This window comes from Cupressus sempervirens, chromosome 3 (assembly GCF_028749045.1).
Source record: "Cupressus sempervirens isolate cs-2001-9-10 chromosome 3, ASM2874904v1, whole genome shotgun sequence".
NCBI lineage: Eukaryota > Viridiplantae > Streptophyta > Pinopsida > Cupressales > Cupressaceae > Cupressus > Cupressus sempervirens.
This window is the reverse complement of record NC_143120.1, coordinates 1,074,847,379-1,074,867,405: the sequence shown is the minus strand read 5'-3', so window position 1 is coordinate 1,074,867,405 and position 20,027 is coordinate 1,074,847,379.

Sequence of the window (20,027 nt, the reverse complement as noted above, 5' to 3'; positions counted from 1 at the left end):
CATATGTATAGTGAATGACTAATTAATTAGCATGTATTGACATTGTTCAAAATTTAGGGTCAAAGTGTTGGTAGCCCTAGTAGTGATTCCCCTAACCCCATTTTTCATCTCGTCGACGAGTCTAGAGGTATGTATTGATTTAATCATTTAAATGAATACATATATTTATTATGTAATCATATGAAGGATTGAAAAAAAAAATTATGTATGCGCATCAATTCTCTACAAGACCATTGACATTCACTATAGACTTTAAGCTTAGACGTGACACAAGCTTTGTAGAGGTACATTTGATTCATGTTAGTTTAATTAATTTGATTATATTTGTTTCATGTTTCATGTTACATTTAATTTGTATTGTATGACATGAAGTTCTTGACATCTGAGACTCCTCCTCATCTTCAATAGTCTGTAGATCATGGAGTGGCTACAGTTATGGCTAGTTCATAGCCACTGACTGAGGTATGAATGAATTTTCTTGGTTTTAGTTGTTGTTTACAATAGTTAGTATCAACATTTCTAATTTTATTTATAAATGATTATATTGATTCAATTTTTGTAGGATCTTGTCACACCCGATCGTCCATGAGCCTTCAAGGTGGACTTGCAGAGTGACTATATGATGGTGGTAAGAAAATAATTAATTTTGTGTGTACATATATTTGATTTCAATATATAATAATTATTCATTCATATCTACTTGTGTGTATCAGCTCGAGTTAGAGAAGAGCCTCAACAAGAGGATGAGTGAGCATGTGAGGAAGACCCTGTCATCGCCACCATCTCCCACCACACGACGACCAAATCCCTCTAGAGATTTTTTTCCATCCCCTTATGGGAAGGAGAAGATATAGTTGATAGATATACATGTATAGGCATTAGCAGACACATATGTTGGATTTTATGTCAGTAGACATATTTGATGTACATTTGATGTATATATGACATTTTATATTTGATGTATGACATTTATTTGATGCATGACATTATTAGACTTGTGACATTATTGGTTAATATATAACATGTTTGTTCATGTATGACATTATTGGTTATCATAATATATTATGTGTTTGTTAATGTATGACATTATTGGTTATCATTTTATATTATATGTTTGTTCATGTATGACATTATTGGTTATCATAATATATTATATGTTCCTTCATGTATGAAATTATTGGTTAACATAATATATTATATGTTTGTTCATGTATGACATTATTGGTTATCATAATATATTATATGTTCATTCATGTATGACATTATTGGTTATCATAATATATTATGAGGTTGCATGGGTACTTGTACCCACACCCCTAGTACTCGTACCCATGTACCCAAGTACCAGGTACTTGGTGGAGAGCATCATAGCTAAGGATCTTGATTGTGATTTTGGAAAAAAAATTTGGCTTTTTGTTTGTGTACTAGCTCATTGCTTATCAAGCTTAATTCAATACCTAATCAGTTCAAAACTTTGATAGAATATTGATTGACAATAAACTTTATCACTGTTTAAGCATAAGTTTATCATTTTCAATATGTCATCATCATATGATTTATGATCTTGTTCATGTTTAAAGTTTTGCTTCTCTATTATTTTTTTATCAAGCTTAATTCAATACGTAATTAGTTTGAATTTTTTATACAATATTGATTAGCAATAAACTTTATCAGTGTTAAAGCCAAAAATTTATCATTTGCAATATGTCATTTTCATATAATTTATGATCTTCTTGTTCATGTTTAAAGTCTGCCTTCTATGTTATGCATCTAAAAATTTATCATAAATTATTATTACAAACATATAACAAATCTGAAACTAAAAACAATACATTACATTTGCAAACTTTATCATTGTTCTTGATTTGAAAAATCATTGTCATGACTCATAAATTTAGGTTTTCTATAAATATAAAAGTAAAATTAAAAATAAAGTTTGACATACCCAAGTAACCCCATCCCCTATTATAAAAAATAGTTGTACCCATACCCGTACCCATACATGTACCCTAAGTACCCCAAGTAACCTCGTCCCCATGCAACCTTGTATATTATATGTGGATCTTGGTGTTTTTTGTACACATATGTGGTGTGTAGGATCTCTTGCTACTTAGAATGTCAGATGACCTTGCCCAACCTTCTCAAATGGAAGCTTTATGTGTGGTAATTTTTAATGAATATAGGATATAGGATATTGCAGTTGTCAGATAGAAGTTTTATGTTTCATGAGGACCCTTTAATGCATCCAACTAATTTTATTTTCAGAAACACCCAGTGAGAAAATTATTGTGCACCCACTTGTATGGGAATAGTGCTTAGTTTAGCTTTCTTAATCTCTCCACACAACATTGAAGCCTCCTACAAAAATTTTCCAATTTTTTGCAACCAAAATCATTAGTTAAATTCTACCTGGAAAATATTACTACAAAAAAGTTACTATATAGGGAAAAACTCTTCAAACATTTGAGCAGATGTCGCAAATTTTTTGTACTATTTTATTTGGGGTCAAGGATAGTGCCTGGAGGACATGCACATTGAGTGTTCTAATGTTGGCAGAAGCATAATTATAAATGACAGAGGCTGAGAACCATACCAGGCTAGAGAAGATGAGGGGAAAACAAATAATAGAATAAGTTAGATGTTAAACTTTAAATGGAATGCACAAAATTATTATCCAAGAGTTACAATCTGAGATGTTATACATATTGGTGCCTAATCTATTCCCCTAATCTACAACTAAGCTAGTTCCTAGAGAATGGTAGGGCTAGATATGTCACTACAACTATTTGTAGTTAGCAAATATGTTAGGATAGGTGCTACTAGACATGTGTGGCAAGTTTTTAGAAGACTTACATTTTGTGTTTCTCTGATGTATTTTGTAGGTGATGATTGTGTTGTTGATAGAGCAACATAGGGCTTATCTTAGTATAGATAGAGTTATGTATCCCTGTGTCCCCCAAACCCTTGAGAAGCATTAATACCCATTGTGTCCAATTAAAGAATGAGACATGGAGACTTTTGAGAAATTTGCACTTTTGTCTACCCCTATCCTTTGGAAGGAACTTGTTGCGCTTCCATCATTAGGAAGAGGTGTTGGAATTGAAGGTAGAGTAACTAAGGGGATGGGTGAATCAGTTACTTACAATAATTAATCCATAGATCCCTTAGATGTCTTAAAAGATCTAGTTACTATTGATACTCAGTAAACATAACAAAAATGTTGTAACTTAGTAAATTAAACTATTATGTATCTTCAAGAAAACATGCATGCAATTGAAAAAAAAATGAACACAAGAGGCACCAGATTTAACATGGAAATCCAATATGGGAAAAACCACCAAGTAACTAGTCACCAATTTTTCACTCTTCTGAAGTGAGCCCTGTTAGGAGCCAGCCCTATTAAAGGTTACAATACACACTATTAGGTGTGACCCTGTTAGAGGATTTAATCACCCTATTAGGAGTGGCCTTGGTAGAGGTCTTTAGAACAATTCAATAGATATGTCACCTTGTTAGAGGATTTACAAAATGGTTGTTAAACCAACTCTGTTAAGAGTTTTGAAATCACTGCTACAATGGTTGGAAAGTAACAATGAATTGACCTAAACAAGATGCAACTAAATTTTCTGACTATAGGTCTCTGTTCAGCATCATTAGATCCTCTTTGATCAAGTATAGCTTTGCTGCTCCTCAATGATCTCTGATCATCCTTAAAATTAACTTCCAGAATAATCAGTCTTCATATCACATTAATTCCACACACACTTCTGCTTCACACTTAGAATTTGCAACTTGACCTCTTAACTATAACATTCAAATTGTCAAGTCCACCCATTTACAGGTTACATTTACCAATAAACCATACATTAGTTGGCTACAAATATTACTCTAATTGTCAAATAAATGTTATTTAATAAAATAATGAAATCCTTTATAGGCTGACCCAAGTTGGTAAATACTGCTTCAAGAAATTTCCTAAGTTAACCTTCTTGACTTGGTTAACATTGCAATATCCATAAAATCCTTTGGCTACCAAGTTTACTCAATAAGAGCTAAATTCCTTCATGAGAGTTCGGTAAGAACTACTTCTGCCACATTTTGCGTGATGACCGAGTGATCTTAGTAAGAATTGTTTCTTTCACATTTCCTTTGATGACCGAGTTATCTTGGTAAGAACTGTTTACTTGGTAGGTACTCCAAGTTTTCTTTACTAATCTCCTAGGCTTAGTAGATTTTGTCCTTTTTCCTTGCTAACCATCTAAGCTCGATAGACTCTATCCTTTTCCTTGTTGACCTTCTAAGCTTGGTAGACTCTATCCTTTGCCTTGTTGACCTTCTGAGATCGGTAGACACTGGTCTTTGCCTTGTTGATCTTCTGAGCTTGGTAGACTCTATCTAATGACTGATATGACATTTGTGTGACATAAAAGACAACACATAATTGAACAATTGTATCCAAAAAGAGGGTGTCTCTTGTTGGCAAACTTAGATGTTGATTTTTGATGACCTGGTTACTATCGGTTGGGGTGGCACATAGAGGATTGAGTTCAATCAAAAATAGAGCCTTTTGCAACATTGTAGATTTCAATAAAGGTGGCTAGTAATGGTGCGAGAGTTTTGAATTGAAAACAAGGTGCATAATAAGCTAGGTAGGAAGATAGAGCTCAAAGGTGGTGTCTTATCCTACTTACTTGGTGATGTTATAGGGCTCACAATGCAGTGAACAAGCTTATGGTGCTACTTGTACTTGGCAGTTATGTTCTACGGAATGGTTTGCATATATTGTTGTATTTGTTTAATTTGTCTGATGAATTCGACAATTTTTTCAACTTCACCTTAAGATAGCGTAATTAATGCTAAGTATAGTAGCATGGGATAAGCCCCATCATTATTTTATAGAAGTTGAAATTAGACTAACATGGAAAGGGTTGTGGTTTGTAGAGTTGGGAAGACCTTTTCCACAGTTGTGCTTAATGAAAAGTAGGCTTCCATACCATGTGTGCTTCTTGAAGTGGTACATTTGAAGAAGGTGCAATATTAATCCTTTTACTAAATGAATTAGATCAACTTTGTGCTTATCAATAACCAAATTTCCATGTGGGGGTGTCTCAAAAACACAAGGGATTGATTAGAGATGATGGTACTTTGACTTCATTAGCCAATCAATGACATAGGTTTTACAAGTCCATATTCATTGGTAAAAAACTATAGTTCTTGTTATCTTATCTAACAAAATTTGCAAGCTATGAGCATTTAGTATCGGCCATGTTACATCTCCTTAACATAGGATCTGTTTGCCCCATGATGAATAGCTACTGTTGAATTGCTATTGATTTTTTCCATAATTTACTCACCAATCCATTATGTCCACATATGTGGAGAAGGGAAGGTAAATGTTTGATAAAAGATGCTAGTTGATCATCATTTCTATGATTGGGACTTCATTCTATTCTTCCATTGTTCCCATTCTATTTGCTTAGTATATAATTCCCACCATGTTTTGCATGTGTGTTTACATATTGTTCCAAATCTATCACCATCCTCCTCTTTGTTTTGACCTAATTTCACACCATGTTTGCAATCTTCCATTATTCAAATAGTTGTTTACATTTGTAGTTTGGCTCTGATACCATGCCAAATTCTATCAATATGCCTGATAATGTTTGAGTACTCAATAGTATAGGATGAGGTTGGAGATAGGGTTTACCCAACCTAGAGCTAACAGAATAGATAGTTTTATCCCACAACAAAAGGTGAGAGAGATTTGACAATTGGCAACTTTGTACTAGCCAACACTACAAGTTTCAACATCACCCAAGATGTCATCACAAAATCAAAATAGAGTATGATCTCCAAAAAGTGAGAAAGGTTACTATAGGTCTCTACAACATGGTCCTATAGGAACTATAATTGCATCCATACCTTGCATGAGCTCTGAGATATGCCCCATCAAAGATTCCTACCCTATGGCATTTAGTGACCCTTAGGGATGTTTCAGTTCAGCATACCTGAGAATGTTTGAGCACTCAATAGGATGGGATGAGGTTGAGGATAGGGTTTACCTAGCCACCCAAACCTAATAGAACAAATATTTTGATCCCACGATGAAAGGTGAGATATTTGGCAATTGGAAACTTTGTACTAGCCAACACTACAAGTTTTAGCATCACCCGAGATGGAATCACAAAATCAAAATTAAGTATGATCTCCAAAAAGTGAGAGAGGTTATTATAGGTCTCTATAACATGGTCCTATAGGAACTAGAATCACATCCATACCTCACAAGAGCTTCAAGCTATGCCCTATCAAAGATCACTGCCCTATGACATTTAGTGACCCATAGGGACATTTTGGTTTGTCATGCCCGAGACTATTCAAGCACTCAATGGGATGGGATGAGGTTGGGGATAGGGTTTACCTGACCACTTGGAGCTAACAAAATAGACAATTCAATCCCATGATGAAAGGTGAGAGATTTGGCAACTGACAACTTTGTATTGGCCAACACTACAAGTTTCAACATCACCTAATATGACATCACAAAATCAAGATAGAGTAAGATCTCCAAAAAGTTAGAGAGGTTACTATAGGTCTCCACAACATGGTCTTATAGGAACTAGAATCACATCCATACCTCACATGAGCTCTGAGATATGCCTCATCATAGATCGTTGCCCTATGGCATTTAGTGACCCTTAGGGACATTTTGGTTTGGCATGCCTGAGAAAATTTGAGCACTCAATAGGATGGGATTAGGTTGGGGATGGGGTTTACCCAGCCACTCAGAGCTAACAGAATAGACAATTTGATCCCACGATGAAAGGTGAGAGAGATTTGGCAGTTGGCAACTTTGTACTGGCCAACACTAAAAGTTTTAGCATCACCAAAGAAGGCATTGCAAAATCAAAATGGAGTAGGTCTCCACAACATATTCCTATAGGAATTGGAATCACATACATAACTCACACAAGCTCCGAGATATGCCTCATCAAAGATCGTTGCCGTGTGGCATTTAGTGACCCTTAGGGAAATTTAGGTTTCGGTATGCCTGAGAATGTTTGAGTGTTCAACAGGATGGAATGAGGTTAGGGATAGGATTTACCTAACCACTCAAACCTAATAGAATAGATAGTTTGATCCCATGACCCTTTTTCCACTAAGTTAGAAATTTGAGCAACTTTTACAACTTTCAACAATGCAACTTTGCACAAAAAGTGAAAATTTTACATTTTTCACTTAATTCCAAATCTAAACCTTGGAAAAGGTTCAAAAATACTAAAATAAATTATTTCCAAATGTTCAGCTCTTCACCAATTCTTAAATGCTTGCAAAGTTGTCAGCATTTTTGCAACTTTGCTTTGACAACTTTTAAATTTTTTTGCAATTTTTGACATCTTAACTCCTAGATGCTTAAAACTTAACCTAATGACCCTAAAGACCTTTATAACCTTCTAAGAAACATAAAAATCCTTTTTTCCTTGAAAAATCACATATATTGCTCATTTTTATGCCTAAAAAGTGGCCCATATTGTAACAACAAAGACTTGGTCTAAAACAACTATACCTCATCTTTTGATATGTTACAAAAGAGAAAAATGGGCATCCTAATCTTCAATTTATTTTCTTGATGTTATAAAAAAATGGAGAAAAATGAGAGAGGACAACATTTTATGCTAGTGTTTGTATTGGAATTACCATTGTTTCCTTAGCTAGTGTTTTTCATGAGTTAGAGTATAATAACCTATCTTTTGTTATGATTGAGCTCAATATTTTAGTGTTCTTATTGATTAGTGTTGAAAATGATTTGGGATTCAAGTTAGTGATGATATGAAGACTCTAAATGGTATTCATTCTTCTTTTTGGTGTTCTTAGATCATGTTAATGGTTCACATTGATTGAGGAGACCAAATTTTTATTTATTTGGTGGATTTTTGGTGTTTCTTTATTTAGGGTCTAACTGATCTGATGAAGTAATAAGTTGTGATTGTTGGTGTTACTTTGGTGATACCATTGCATGTTTTTGGTTATTCATTTGAGTCCTATCCAAGTCTTAAATGAATTTATTTGGATAACATTACTAATTAAACATAATAGTTATATCTTTTATCATAATCGGCATTAGCCAACCTTGTTTATGTTTAATCTTTTTAACATGTATAAATGAGATAAAATTTCTATAATTGAGAGTATGTTAAGTATGAAAAGGATGTACAAAGGAAATATATTGTATGCATTTTATGAATAAGTAGAAGTTGTGCTTCATTAAATATACCTTGGTATTTGAGATATTTATCTTCTTGGTTGTAGTGGACATTATGTCCACTCTCTTGTAATCAAGATTATATCAATGAACCCAAGTAAAGGAAAAATCTAAGATTTATTGTAAGAAATGTGCTCAACTAAAGGAAACTTCCTCAACTAAAGGAAACTTTTGCTCATGACTTCATCATCTCATTGTCTCAATCCAATCTATTCAAACTCCAATACTCTCCTGGGTTACCTAGAGCACCTAGTGTACCTAATGCCTCCAACATACCAAATATCCAATCAAGCTTCCCACATTGACCTAACACCTTGGATAACCTTTTTAATGTTAGATTGTGGTGACTAATCAGGAAAGTATTGTACATACTTCATAATTAGTGGGTTTGAGGCATCGCCTCAATTATTTTTTTTGGTACTATTCACCATTCGTAGAAATTTTTTTGGTACTATTTTCCATTCGTAGATTCGCCACTAAAGTTATGGCTAATTATGGCCAACATGTTATAACCCTAAAGCGATTTAATACTTTTATAAAAGGGTTTTGGGTTGGGTATTTTTTTTTCATCATGTTGTGATGCAAAATTGGTTCTTGCAGCGATATTGAGCTGTAAGGGATTACAGATTGTAATCGGGTTGTAATCACTGGATTGTAATAAGATTAGACTTTTTGTTTGGTAGACATAGTCTAGGGATTGGGTGAACCACATTAAATCTTGGTGCTTTGTGTTCATTTCTATGTGATCTATTATTTTTTGTTATTGGTTATATTTGCATGTAGTTTTTATTTATGTCTGTGGTTTATCCTAACAAGTGGTATCAGAGCCTAGTTGTTTTTTAGTTATCCTCTATAGAAAAGTTTCATAGTTGAGTGGGAGTCTCATAGTTGAGTGGGAGCAATGGCAGATGAGGGTAAGCTAAGGGTTGAAAGGTTTAATGGACAGAACTTCTAGTTATGGAAGATGCAATTGGAAGATTATCTATATTAGAAGGATTTATGGAAGTTGTTGAAAGGCAAACCCAAGAATTATGGAACTATGTCAAAGGCTGAAAGGGATCTTTTGGATAGAAAGGCACTCAAAATAATTTGATTATGCTTAGCACCATCGGTGACATTTAATATTACAAAAGCAAAGATGACAGAAGATTTGATGAAAACCCTAGCGACATTGTATGAAAAGCCCTCCACTTCAAACATGGTATTTCTCATGAAGTGTTTATTTAATATGAAAATGGAAGAAGGTGGATCTGTTGCAAATCATTTAAATGAGTTTAATACTATTACTAGTCAGTTATCTTCTGTGGGTATCAATTTTGATGAAGAAATTAGGGCTCTCTTGATTTTGTGTTCTTTGCCTAAAAGCTGGAATGGCTTGGTAATGGTGGTGAGTAATTTTGTTCCCAGATCTAGTACCCTAAAATATGATGATGTGATCAATGTTGTTTTGAGTGAGGAAACTCATAGGAAATCCTTAGGTGGATCTACATCAGGAAGTTCTTTGAATGCACAAAGCAAGGGCAGAACAACTGAGAGAAGAAGTAACTCTAGGAATCATGAAAAATCAAGAGGAAAGTCAAAGGGGAGGAGGTTTCAATCGAGAGGACCAAATGATTGCTAGTACTATGGAAAACCAAGGCACAAAAAGAAAGATTGCTGGAATTGAAAGAAAAATGAAGGAGATAAATTAGATGGAGACAAGGAGGCGAATGAGGTAAGTAACAAATCCGAAGAAGATGCTTTGCTTCTATTTTTGGAAAGTGTAGATGATTCATGGGTTTTAGATTATGGTGTTTCATTTCATGCTACACCTCATAGAAGTTATTTCATTGATTATGTCCAAGGGGATTTTGGGCTTGTTTATTTAGGGGATAATGAACCCTCTCTAATTGTTGAAAAGGGAAAAATTAAGATTAAGTTGTAGAATGGGAATCATTGGCTACTATATGAGGTAAGACATGTTCCAAGGCTGAGTAGGAATTTAATTTCAGCAGGGCAACTTGGTGAAGAGGGTTGTGTAGTTTCTTTTAATGATAAAAATTGGAAGGTTTCAAAAGGTTCCCTTGTAGTAGCAAAAGGTGTGAAAGTAGGCACCTTATATCTTTGTACAAGTCATATTGTTTCTTCTACTTTGATTATTTCAGAGAAAAATGAATGTTCAAGAACAATTGCTGCAGTTGAGTAGGGAGAACAAATAGTTGTTTTAGATTCTAATACAGCAATGTGGCACAACAGACTTGTGCACATGAGTGAGAAAGGTATGAAAGTACTTCATTCAAAGAAAGTTTTACTAGGTCTAAAATGTGTTAATATGGATTTCTGTGAAAGTTGTGTGTATGGAAAACAAAAGAGAGTGAGTTTTGTAAAGACTGGGAAGGAAAAAAAAAGGAGAAATTAGAGCTTGTGCATACAAATGTATGGTGACCAGCTCAGGTATCTTCCCTTGGTGGGTCTCATTATTATGTTACATTTATTGATGATGCAACTAGAAAAGTATGGGTTTATTTCCTTAGATAGAAATCTGATGTATTTCAAACTTTTAAGAAATGGAAATGCTTGGTTGAAAATGAGACTGGTAAGAAATTAAAATGTCTCAGATCTGATAATGGTGGTGAGTATTGCAATCATGAATTTGATGATTATTGCTCCTCTAATGGTATTCATACATAGAAAACTATTCCAAGGACTCCACAGGAAAATGGAGTGGTTGAACACATGAATAGGACTATAATGGAGTGCATAAAGAGCATTAGGTTGCATGATGGGTTGCCCTTACATGTGGGCAAAGGCTTTCAATACTATAGTATATTTGATTAATAGAGGTCCCTCTACTCGTTTGGGCTGTGGTATTCCAAAGGAGGCATGGACTGGTAAGAAGGTGAGTTATTCTTTTCTCCAGACCTTTGGTTGTGAAGCTTTCGCTCATTTAGACTCTGAAAATAGAACCAAGCTAGAAGCAAAATCAAAGAAATGTGTCTTTTTTGGATATGGCATTAATGAATTCAGTTATAAGCTTTGGGATTTTGAAAATCATAAAATTGTTAGAAGTCAGGATGTCATATTCAATGAGAAAGTGTTGTACAAAGATCTATTGCAGCAACATGAGAAGAAAGAAGATAATTATGTAGTGCTGGATAATACTCCAAAAGCTATTGTTCCAGCCATTCCTCATGATGTGCAACAACTGCAACAAAAAATACCACACAGACCAGTGAATGTTAGATAATCAACGAGAAAAATTAGACCTTCACAAAGATTTTCTCCCTCTTTGTATTCTATTTTACTTACTATTATTGGTGAACCTAAAAGTTATGATGAAGCTATGTAGGTGGCTACAAAGATTCAGTGGGAGTTTATAATGAAAGATGAAATGGACTCTTTGCTGAAGAATAAGACATGGGATTTGTGCAAGTTGCCTACAGGTAAATAGGCTTTATAGAATAAGTGGGTTTACAGGTTGGAAGAAGAGGAAGGATGTAAGAAAAGATTTAAGGCCAGGTTAGTTGTAAAAGGATTTGCACAGAAAAAGGGAATTGACTTTGATGAGATATTTTCTCCTGTTGTTAAAATGACTTCTATTCGTACTATTTTAAGTCTTGTGGCTACTGAAGATTTGCATTTAGAGTAGCTGGATGTTAAACAACCTTCCTTCATGGTGATTTGGATGAAGAAATCTATATGGCTTATCCACAAGGATTTGAGTTCAAAGGTAAGGAGACCGTAGTGTGCAAATTGAAGAAAAGTTTATATGGCTTGAAGCAAGCACCTCGGCAATGGTATCTAAAATTTGATAGGTTTATGCATGAGCATGGCTATAACAGGTGTCATTCATATTATTGTGTTTATTTTAAGAGGTTGGATGATGATTGCTACATTATTTTATGTTTGTATGTTGATGATATGCTTGTAGCTAGGTCTAACATGGATCATATTAAGGGGTTGAAATGCTAGTTAGGAAATGCATTTGCTATGAAGGATTTGGAGGCAGAAAAACAAATCCTTGGTATGAAGATTTGTAGAGATAGGAAGAATAGAACATTGATGCTATCTTAGGCCAATTATGTTGAGAAGGTGTTGCAACGTTTCTCTCTAGAGAATGCTAAAGCTGTTAGCACACCTTTACCTGGTCATTTGAAATTGACTAAGGATATGTGTCCCAAGACATAGGAAGAGGAGGATAAGATGTCCAAGGTACCCTATGCTTTAGCTGTAGGAAGCTTGATGTATGCTATGGTATGCACTAGGCTAGATATTGCCCATGTAGTGGGAGTCATTAGCAAGTATATGAGTCATCCAAAATTTGAGCATTGGAATGCTATCAAGTGGATTCTTAGATATTTGAGAGGAACATCCAATAAGTGTTTACACTTTGGGGGCTCTACTACTAATTTATAGGGCTATATTGACTTAGATTTGGCAGGGGATATTGATACCAAGTAGAGTACTACAGGTTATGTCTAGCTAAGTTTCTAGGTTACAGAAGATTAATGCTATTTCCACTTTAGAGGCAGAGTGTGTTGCTACTATAGAGGTAGCCAAGGAGATGATATGGATGTAGTTCTTCTTGGAAGAATTGGGACATCCTCAGAAGGATAATTATTTGTTCACAGATAGTTAGAGTGCCATTCATCTTGCAAAGAATTCAGCTCTGCATTGTAAGACCAAACACATACAGTTATGGTACCATTTAGTTCAGTCATTTTTGGAGGATGGACAGTTAAAGCTAGACAAGATACATACCAATGATAATCCAGCAGATATGTTGACAAAGGTTGTAACATGGGAGAAGCTAAACTCCTCTTTATCTTTAGTTGGTCTTTTAGACTGAACATGAATAAAAGAATAGCAAAGTCCAGGGTGGTTTGATCCATTGGGAGCCCCATGTGGTAGTGGTATTGCTATAGGATTAGTCTCCAAGTGGGAGATTGTTAGATTGTGGTGACTAATCAAGAAATTACTATTCACCATTCGTAGATTTTCCACTAAAGTTATGGCTAATTATGGCTGACATGTTATAACCCTAGAGTAGTTTAATACTTGTATAAAAGGGTTTAGGGTTGGGTATTTTTTTTCATTATGTTGTGATGCAAAATTGGTTCTTGTGATGGTATTCAGCTATAAGGGATTACAGATTGTAATCAAGTTATAATCATTGGATTGTAATAATATTGAACTTGCTATTTTGTGGACATAGCCCAGAGATTGGGTGAACAACATTAAATCTTGGTGCCTTGTGTTCATTTCTGTGTGATATATTAGTTTTTGTTATTGGTTATATTTGCATGTAGTTTTTATTTTTGTCTATGGTTTATCTTAACATTTAAGGCCTATCTACCATGATCTAACTCTTCACCATGGTATCAAGAACCTAACCCTCTTTCTTTTCATGATGTAATAAGGATCTCTGTATGACCCATCCACCTTGTAATGGACACAAGACCCCATGGTGCAAGTATAAGCCTTAGGCATCAATTGGTCCAATAAGTGGATTTTTGGTCATTTTTATGTTTTCTAGGTATGTCTAGGTGTTTAGAACATTAATAAGGTTCCTAGGAGTGAGTAACATCCATTTGTAAACATTCTTGCAATAAAACTTGTCATAAGCACAAAATTGCTAAAAGGTTGCTTAACAACTTCTGCATTTTTGTTGACAACTTTTTGAAATGTAACTTCCAATAGTTCAAAAATTTCAAAGGGTGGTTAAACCTATTGGAAATGTCCTATTTAGGCTTAGAGAATTCAAAGATGGTGAGGGTGTGAAGATTCAATTGTATTCTGCTCCCAAAATCAATAAATTTTTTTGATTTCCTATGCAATTTCCTAGATTTTCTCTTACAGTATGGAATATAAGGTTTACAAGATGATCTTTGGACTCTAAGAAGTTGAAGCTATCTTTTTAGAAGATTTTGGTGTTGGTTTGAAGTTTTCATCATTTACCTTGCAAAAGTTATCAAATTTTTTAGGGTGTTGGTTTATGAAACACTTTATTTTAGGGTTTGTTCATAAAAATTACCCTAACTTGAGTTCTTATCAATAGATTTCCTTCTTCCCTAGAATGGAGCAAGTTAGGGATGTACTTTATCAAATTTTGGTAGTTTGGGAGTAGGAAGTTGTGTTTTTGATTTTTGGGGACGAGCCCTAAGTCAAATATTCACATGTATTTGACCTTTGTTTTGGAGAAATTTGAGTGGACAAAGTGATGGAAAGGGTTTGAGGACCTGATGTTTGAACAAAGTGCCCTTGTTTTAGCCTAAAGAAAAATCTAGAAGTGGAGACTAGATTTTGTGCACCCATTTTTGACCACTTGCCTTGAAAAATTTAGGTTTGTGTACTTGGTTGTGGTTAGGATATGCTAGACTGGAGTTGGTCCTTGCAACTTTGGAGTTAGTAAGAACTAGGAAAAGGGTGCTTAAATATGTAATTTTTTCCTCAAGTCCTTTGGTGAGTTTTAGAGTTATTGGTCAAAATCAACATTAGGAGACCTAATAGGCTTCTAGGCCTAATCTTGCAAATCTGGTTGAGGGTTGTTGGGAGTACAACCAATAGTGGATTTACCTTATTTAGGTTGAGTCTAAGTTGTTCCAAGCCTTTTTTGGAAGTTGTAAAGCCTAGAACAACAAAATCCCTATTTTGCCCATTTTGAGGGAGTTGGCTATATTTGCTCAAGTTGGGTTCAGATTAGCTTTGTGTTTTTTTTGGAGTGGTGATACTTGAAACTTTCCTCAGTGATTCCTAGGAGTTATATACAATTTTGAGAGTATAACATAACATTAGTTCAACCCTTGGAGAAAATTTGAAGGTTGTGTGAGATTTGGCTTATTTGTTGGCTTCCATTGTAGGCTAAAGGGTAGACCTCAGGCTTCTTTGATGTTTTTGGCTTGTAGTGATTCTAGCCACATAACTAGAGTAATAATAGGATCAACTTGGTCCTAATCTGAGCTTATATAGGTTAGAAGAACCCCACAATGCAATATTGCTCCTGATTGCTCAAAATTGCTTATTTGGCTCAATAGAGTGTTTTTGGGTTTTGAGGGCCAAATAAGGTAATAAATTGTTTTAGGGTAATTATTAGGTGTTTTGGATACATCTTATTCCTTTTGGAAATTTTGGTAGCAAGTAGAGCAAGTTTGGGTAAAAAATTTGCAAAATTGCAAAAATTGCTCATTTCTTGCAAAGTTGTCATTCACAACTTTTGCAACTTTTATGCAAAAGGAGAAACTTCTTCATGGGAGACCTTAAAAAACTTAAAGTAGTTGTAAATTTAAATTCTAATCCTATATAAGGTTTAACTCAATCTTTTCAAGGGGTTGGAAGAAGGAAAAATGACAATGTACAGATTGTAATAGCATTTTGTTTATAACAGCAGTCACTTGCTTTGAGTATTTTTTCCATGCTTTGTAAAGATCAAACTTAGGGTTCCATTACATATTTTATCATTATAGATCATATCTCCCTTATAATCACATCGAAGATCTTCTAAATGGACTCTGTCTTCTTTCACAAACTTGACAACAACTTCTTAACTGTTTGTAACTGTCTGCAACAGTGTACTAACTTAACATATGAAAATGTTGTCAAGTTGTCAACTCAAAAACTCAACATTTCTATACTAATATAAAGAATCTTTAACTTATTTACACTATAAAATTCTAAACATATCCATTAGTCCTTTCTCTTAGCCATTTTTGGCATTCTTGACAACATTTTGTCAATTTTGCAATTTACATCTATTTATGATAGCTTGTATCTTAACCTTGAATGACCTATGAATCCTCCGTACTATGAATTTGATGAACCAAATACATTAAATTTTACTATGACATTAACATTAAATGACTTTTAACTCCTTAAACCTTACTTGTGCCATTTATGCCTAAGTTTTCCTATTCTTGGCAATGTATTACAAATTTGACAATAGCCATGGTTCATCATCAAAAGACTTTACATATCTTCATTAGGAATTGATTGTGATGTAGGGGCACCAAGGATAAACAAGCAATTCATAAAGCTAGTCAAGTTACACGAGAAGACTATGAAGACTTGGGAGTCACCTAATGAAGATCAATGTTCCAAGAAAGACTATTGGGTTCTAAATGATTTAAATCTAATAAATTATAATGCCTAGGACCCATGGAAAGATGAATATTAACTATGTATCATAGTTACTAATGAATTTGTCTTCAAACATGTTGAAGAAATGGAGTGATCACTGGTTGGAGCAAAGTGTTCCTTAAGGGAAATGATAGCTAGGGAGCAGTAGTGAGAGATTGGCCTTAAGTGAATCAACCACCAAATAGGTTTGGAAGTGTTTAGAGAAGGGAGATTGGGGAAACCCTCAAATCAAGGGTTTAAGAGAGGTATTTTGTGGTTTTTGATGTTAGGTTGATTTCCTCTTGGATTTAGAGGTTTTGATCCATTTAATGACATTGTCCAAGGTTTGGAAACTTGGGGATATTTCTGTGATATAGTTGCTTTGTAAAATCACCCATTTTTTATGCTTTTTGGGGTCACATAGTGAGGACAGTAATATAATTTCCAAAAAAAACTACCCTTTCCTTTTGGTATGTTAAGTTATTCCATAAAGGGTACTCAAATATATGATTTATTTGCCTGGTGTTTTGGAAAAAGTTGAAGAAAAATCTTTTTGAGTGTTGCTACAGGGTTATAAGGTAAGCTATTAGGCCTAGTTGGTGAGTTTTGGAGATCTGAGTATGAAACCTTGGATAAAAGTTTATAAACCTTTATAAAATTTTGAATTACATGTGTTGAGGCCATTGGACCACACTTTGAGTCTTGTTTGAATGCTCTTTGATATTTCACTTATTGAAGCTATCTTAGGATCATTAAGATTGGGCATTGAAGAAGCTTGTTGACTTGATCTCATTTTGTTATTTGGGCCTTGGATCCACCATATCCTCTGCATCAGATTTCCCTTGGTACCTTCATGGTCTCCTTCATAGGTCTTGGTGTAACTTGTAGTTTCATGTGTCCACTTGGTCCCCCTGCACCAATATATGATGTTATGTGTTATGTATTATGTATTATGTGTTACAAATCTTGTATTATTATTTATCTTTTAGACATTTTATTTATTTAAGTGGTTGGAATTATTATATTTGGCATACAACTAAATCACCCCCACCCTAAGGTGTGCTTGTCTCTTCCTGGGCCTAAAAATTGGTATTATAGCCAAGTCCTTTTAAAGATGTTTGATCACTTAACATGATATCTGACATGGAAAGTTTACAAAATGATGGTCCTAATTTTGATGGAACCAACAACCTAGTTTGGAAGAATGGTATGACTACTTATATGATATGTATGGGAGATGAATATTGGGATATTAGTGAGAAGCCTTATGATATACCAAATAATCTATCAAATGCTACTACAAATCAAATGAAGGAACTCAAGAAAAAACATGATAGAAAGTTAATATTTGTTTAGTGCCTTGTCTTATATAGATTATTTTCACATCTATGGATCAATGATAACCCATGAGGCATGGAAAAAGCTAGAAACTATTTGTAAAGGTGATGAGTATGTTAAGCAATCTGAGTTGTAGGGTCTTTAAGGGAAGTATGAAGATATAAGGGTGAGTGAAAGTGAACTATTTCACCATTTATATAGAGAGTGAATGATATGGTTTGTTCAATTATAATTAGAGATGAAACCTTAAGTGATGTAGAGGTCAGTGGTCAACCAATGATTTGATATAGAAACAACTAACTATCCCTTTGCTTTGAAGCAATGCCCTTATATCTTCCTCAAGTGTAACTAAAATAATGACCCAACCCACTCAATCTTTTATTAGAGGATAATCGTTCAAAATTATTAACCTACTAAAATCCATACCTTTGGATCCACAAGACTAAATCTACTTCCAAACTTCTTCAAGCAAGCAAGTTATCCAAGTTGCCAAAAACATCTACAAACTCCATATTACTCAAAATAACTCCAAATATGCAAAGGCCTTAACCAAGGGTTAAATAAGACTTCTATGAGTTATATAATGTGTATTCAATTGAATTTAATCATCCACTTGGCTATACCCAACTCCCAATGCCTAATTCTTCCAAGGTGTCTTAAGAGACCTAATTGACAAATTAGTAGCCCTCTAGTAGCACAAAAGTCTAAATAACGTAAACTTTATCCAAAGCACTTGAAAGGATAATTAATTTTATACACACCCTTTTAAAATTACTAAAACATATCAAATTCTTTGATATGGTCATTTTGGACCAACACCCTTGTTTCTGATTAATGCCCTACTTTTTAGCATAAAAATGGCTAATTTAACAAAGCAACTCCTAGTATAATAGACTCCCAAAGCTTGTAACTTTCAACAGCCATCATTCATGGAATAAAACCCCCAATTCCATAAGCAATCTATCCAAAACCTTTTGTAACCCCAAAATCCCAAATTACCTTCTTTCAAACCCTCAAATCTAGGGTATCACCAATATCACCCTTCCCCAAACTTCTAGATCAAATTGGTTAATCATACACGTTTAAATTGGTCATATAAGATGATCCAAATCAAAAAATACTCCTTTAACATGGCTAGAACTCATGTTGTTGTACCTAACCACCATTTCCATGCTAATTTCTTCACTATTTCAAACTGTGATCACATTCCCATCCATTTCTCTGCGTATAAAATGTTAGATTTATATAATACAAAGTTAATCATTTCCATTTCATGGTCTCATGGCCCTTGATCCCATGAAATGGATTCTCTACATTAAAGAGATCAGTATAACTGTTAGGTAAAAGTATTGAAAACTGTGACTATTATGTGGATGTGCAAAATAGTGACTTTGATTAAGTTTTCAAACATTCAGAATAAATTGGAAATTTCTGCTAGGTCTTACTCAATCCATTTGAAATTCTTCTCAACTTTAGAAGATTACAAAAGACCCCCCAAGAAGTAATCAAAATGATGAAAAATTGAATTTAAATATTTGAATTTTAATCAAAAAAGTAATTATAGCCTTTTGTTTTTTAATATTTGAATTTTTTAAATAACAAAATGGCTTTAATTTGATATTCAACCCTTATTATAATATCTAGACCTATCCCCTACCCATTCTAAACTTCTTGTAAACATAACTTAGGTTTTGGAAAATATTAGTCCAATATAAACAAACTCTTGGTCCTTTAAGGACATTACAAGTATGACTTTCAGTCCTTTGAGGACATCACAAAATAAACACATTTGATTACATTGTTTGGTCATGAAAATCATTATAACTTTTAATTCTTTTCCATTTGAATTGTTTAGATATCTCCTTGTCCTACTCACTCCTCCGACCTTTATGGTGTGTTTGTGTACCTTCATAGAATGACCTTGGTGCCCCTACACCATTAAGTGATGATGATGAACATGAGTAAAATTATGAGATATTTTCCTACATGTTACAATGAAAAAGTCATATCTATTTAGAAATTAAGAATTATAAAAAAGTTTCAAGAGAAGCTTAGGCAAGAATACTTTTTTTTCTATGAGATGACTACTCTTAGTAATGAGCTACCAAATGTTGAAACTACAGTCAAATCCAATATTTATAAGGATAAGGAAGAAATTTTGAAAGATAGTAGCTATGCTAAGTGTAAGAATTTTCTCAAGAAAAAAAATTAAAATGGCAAGATGTAGTAGCTCAATCGATAACACAAATGTTCCAATTGTTGGCCAACACACACAGACACACCTATTGTATAGTCATAAATATTGTAATCATTCATGAACTTGAACAATTGACACCGT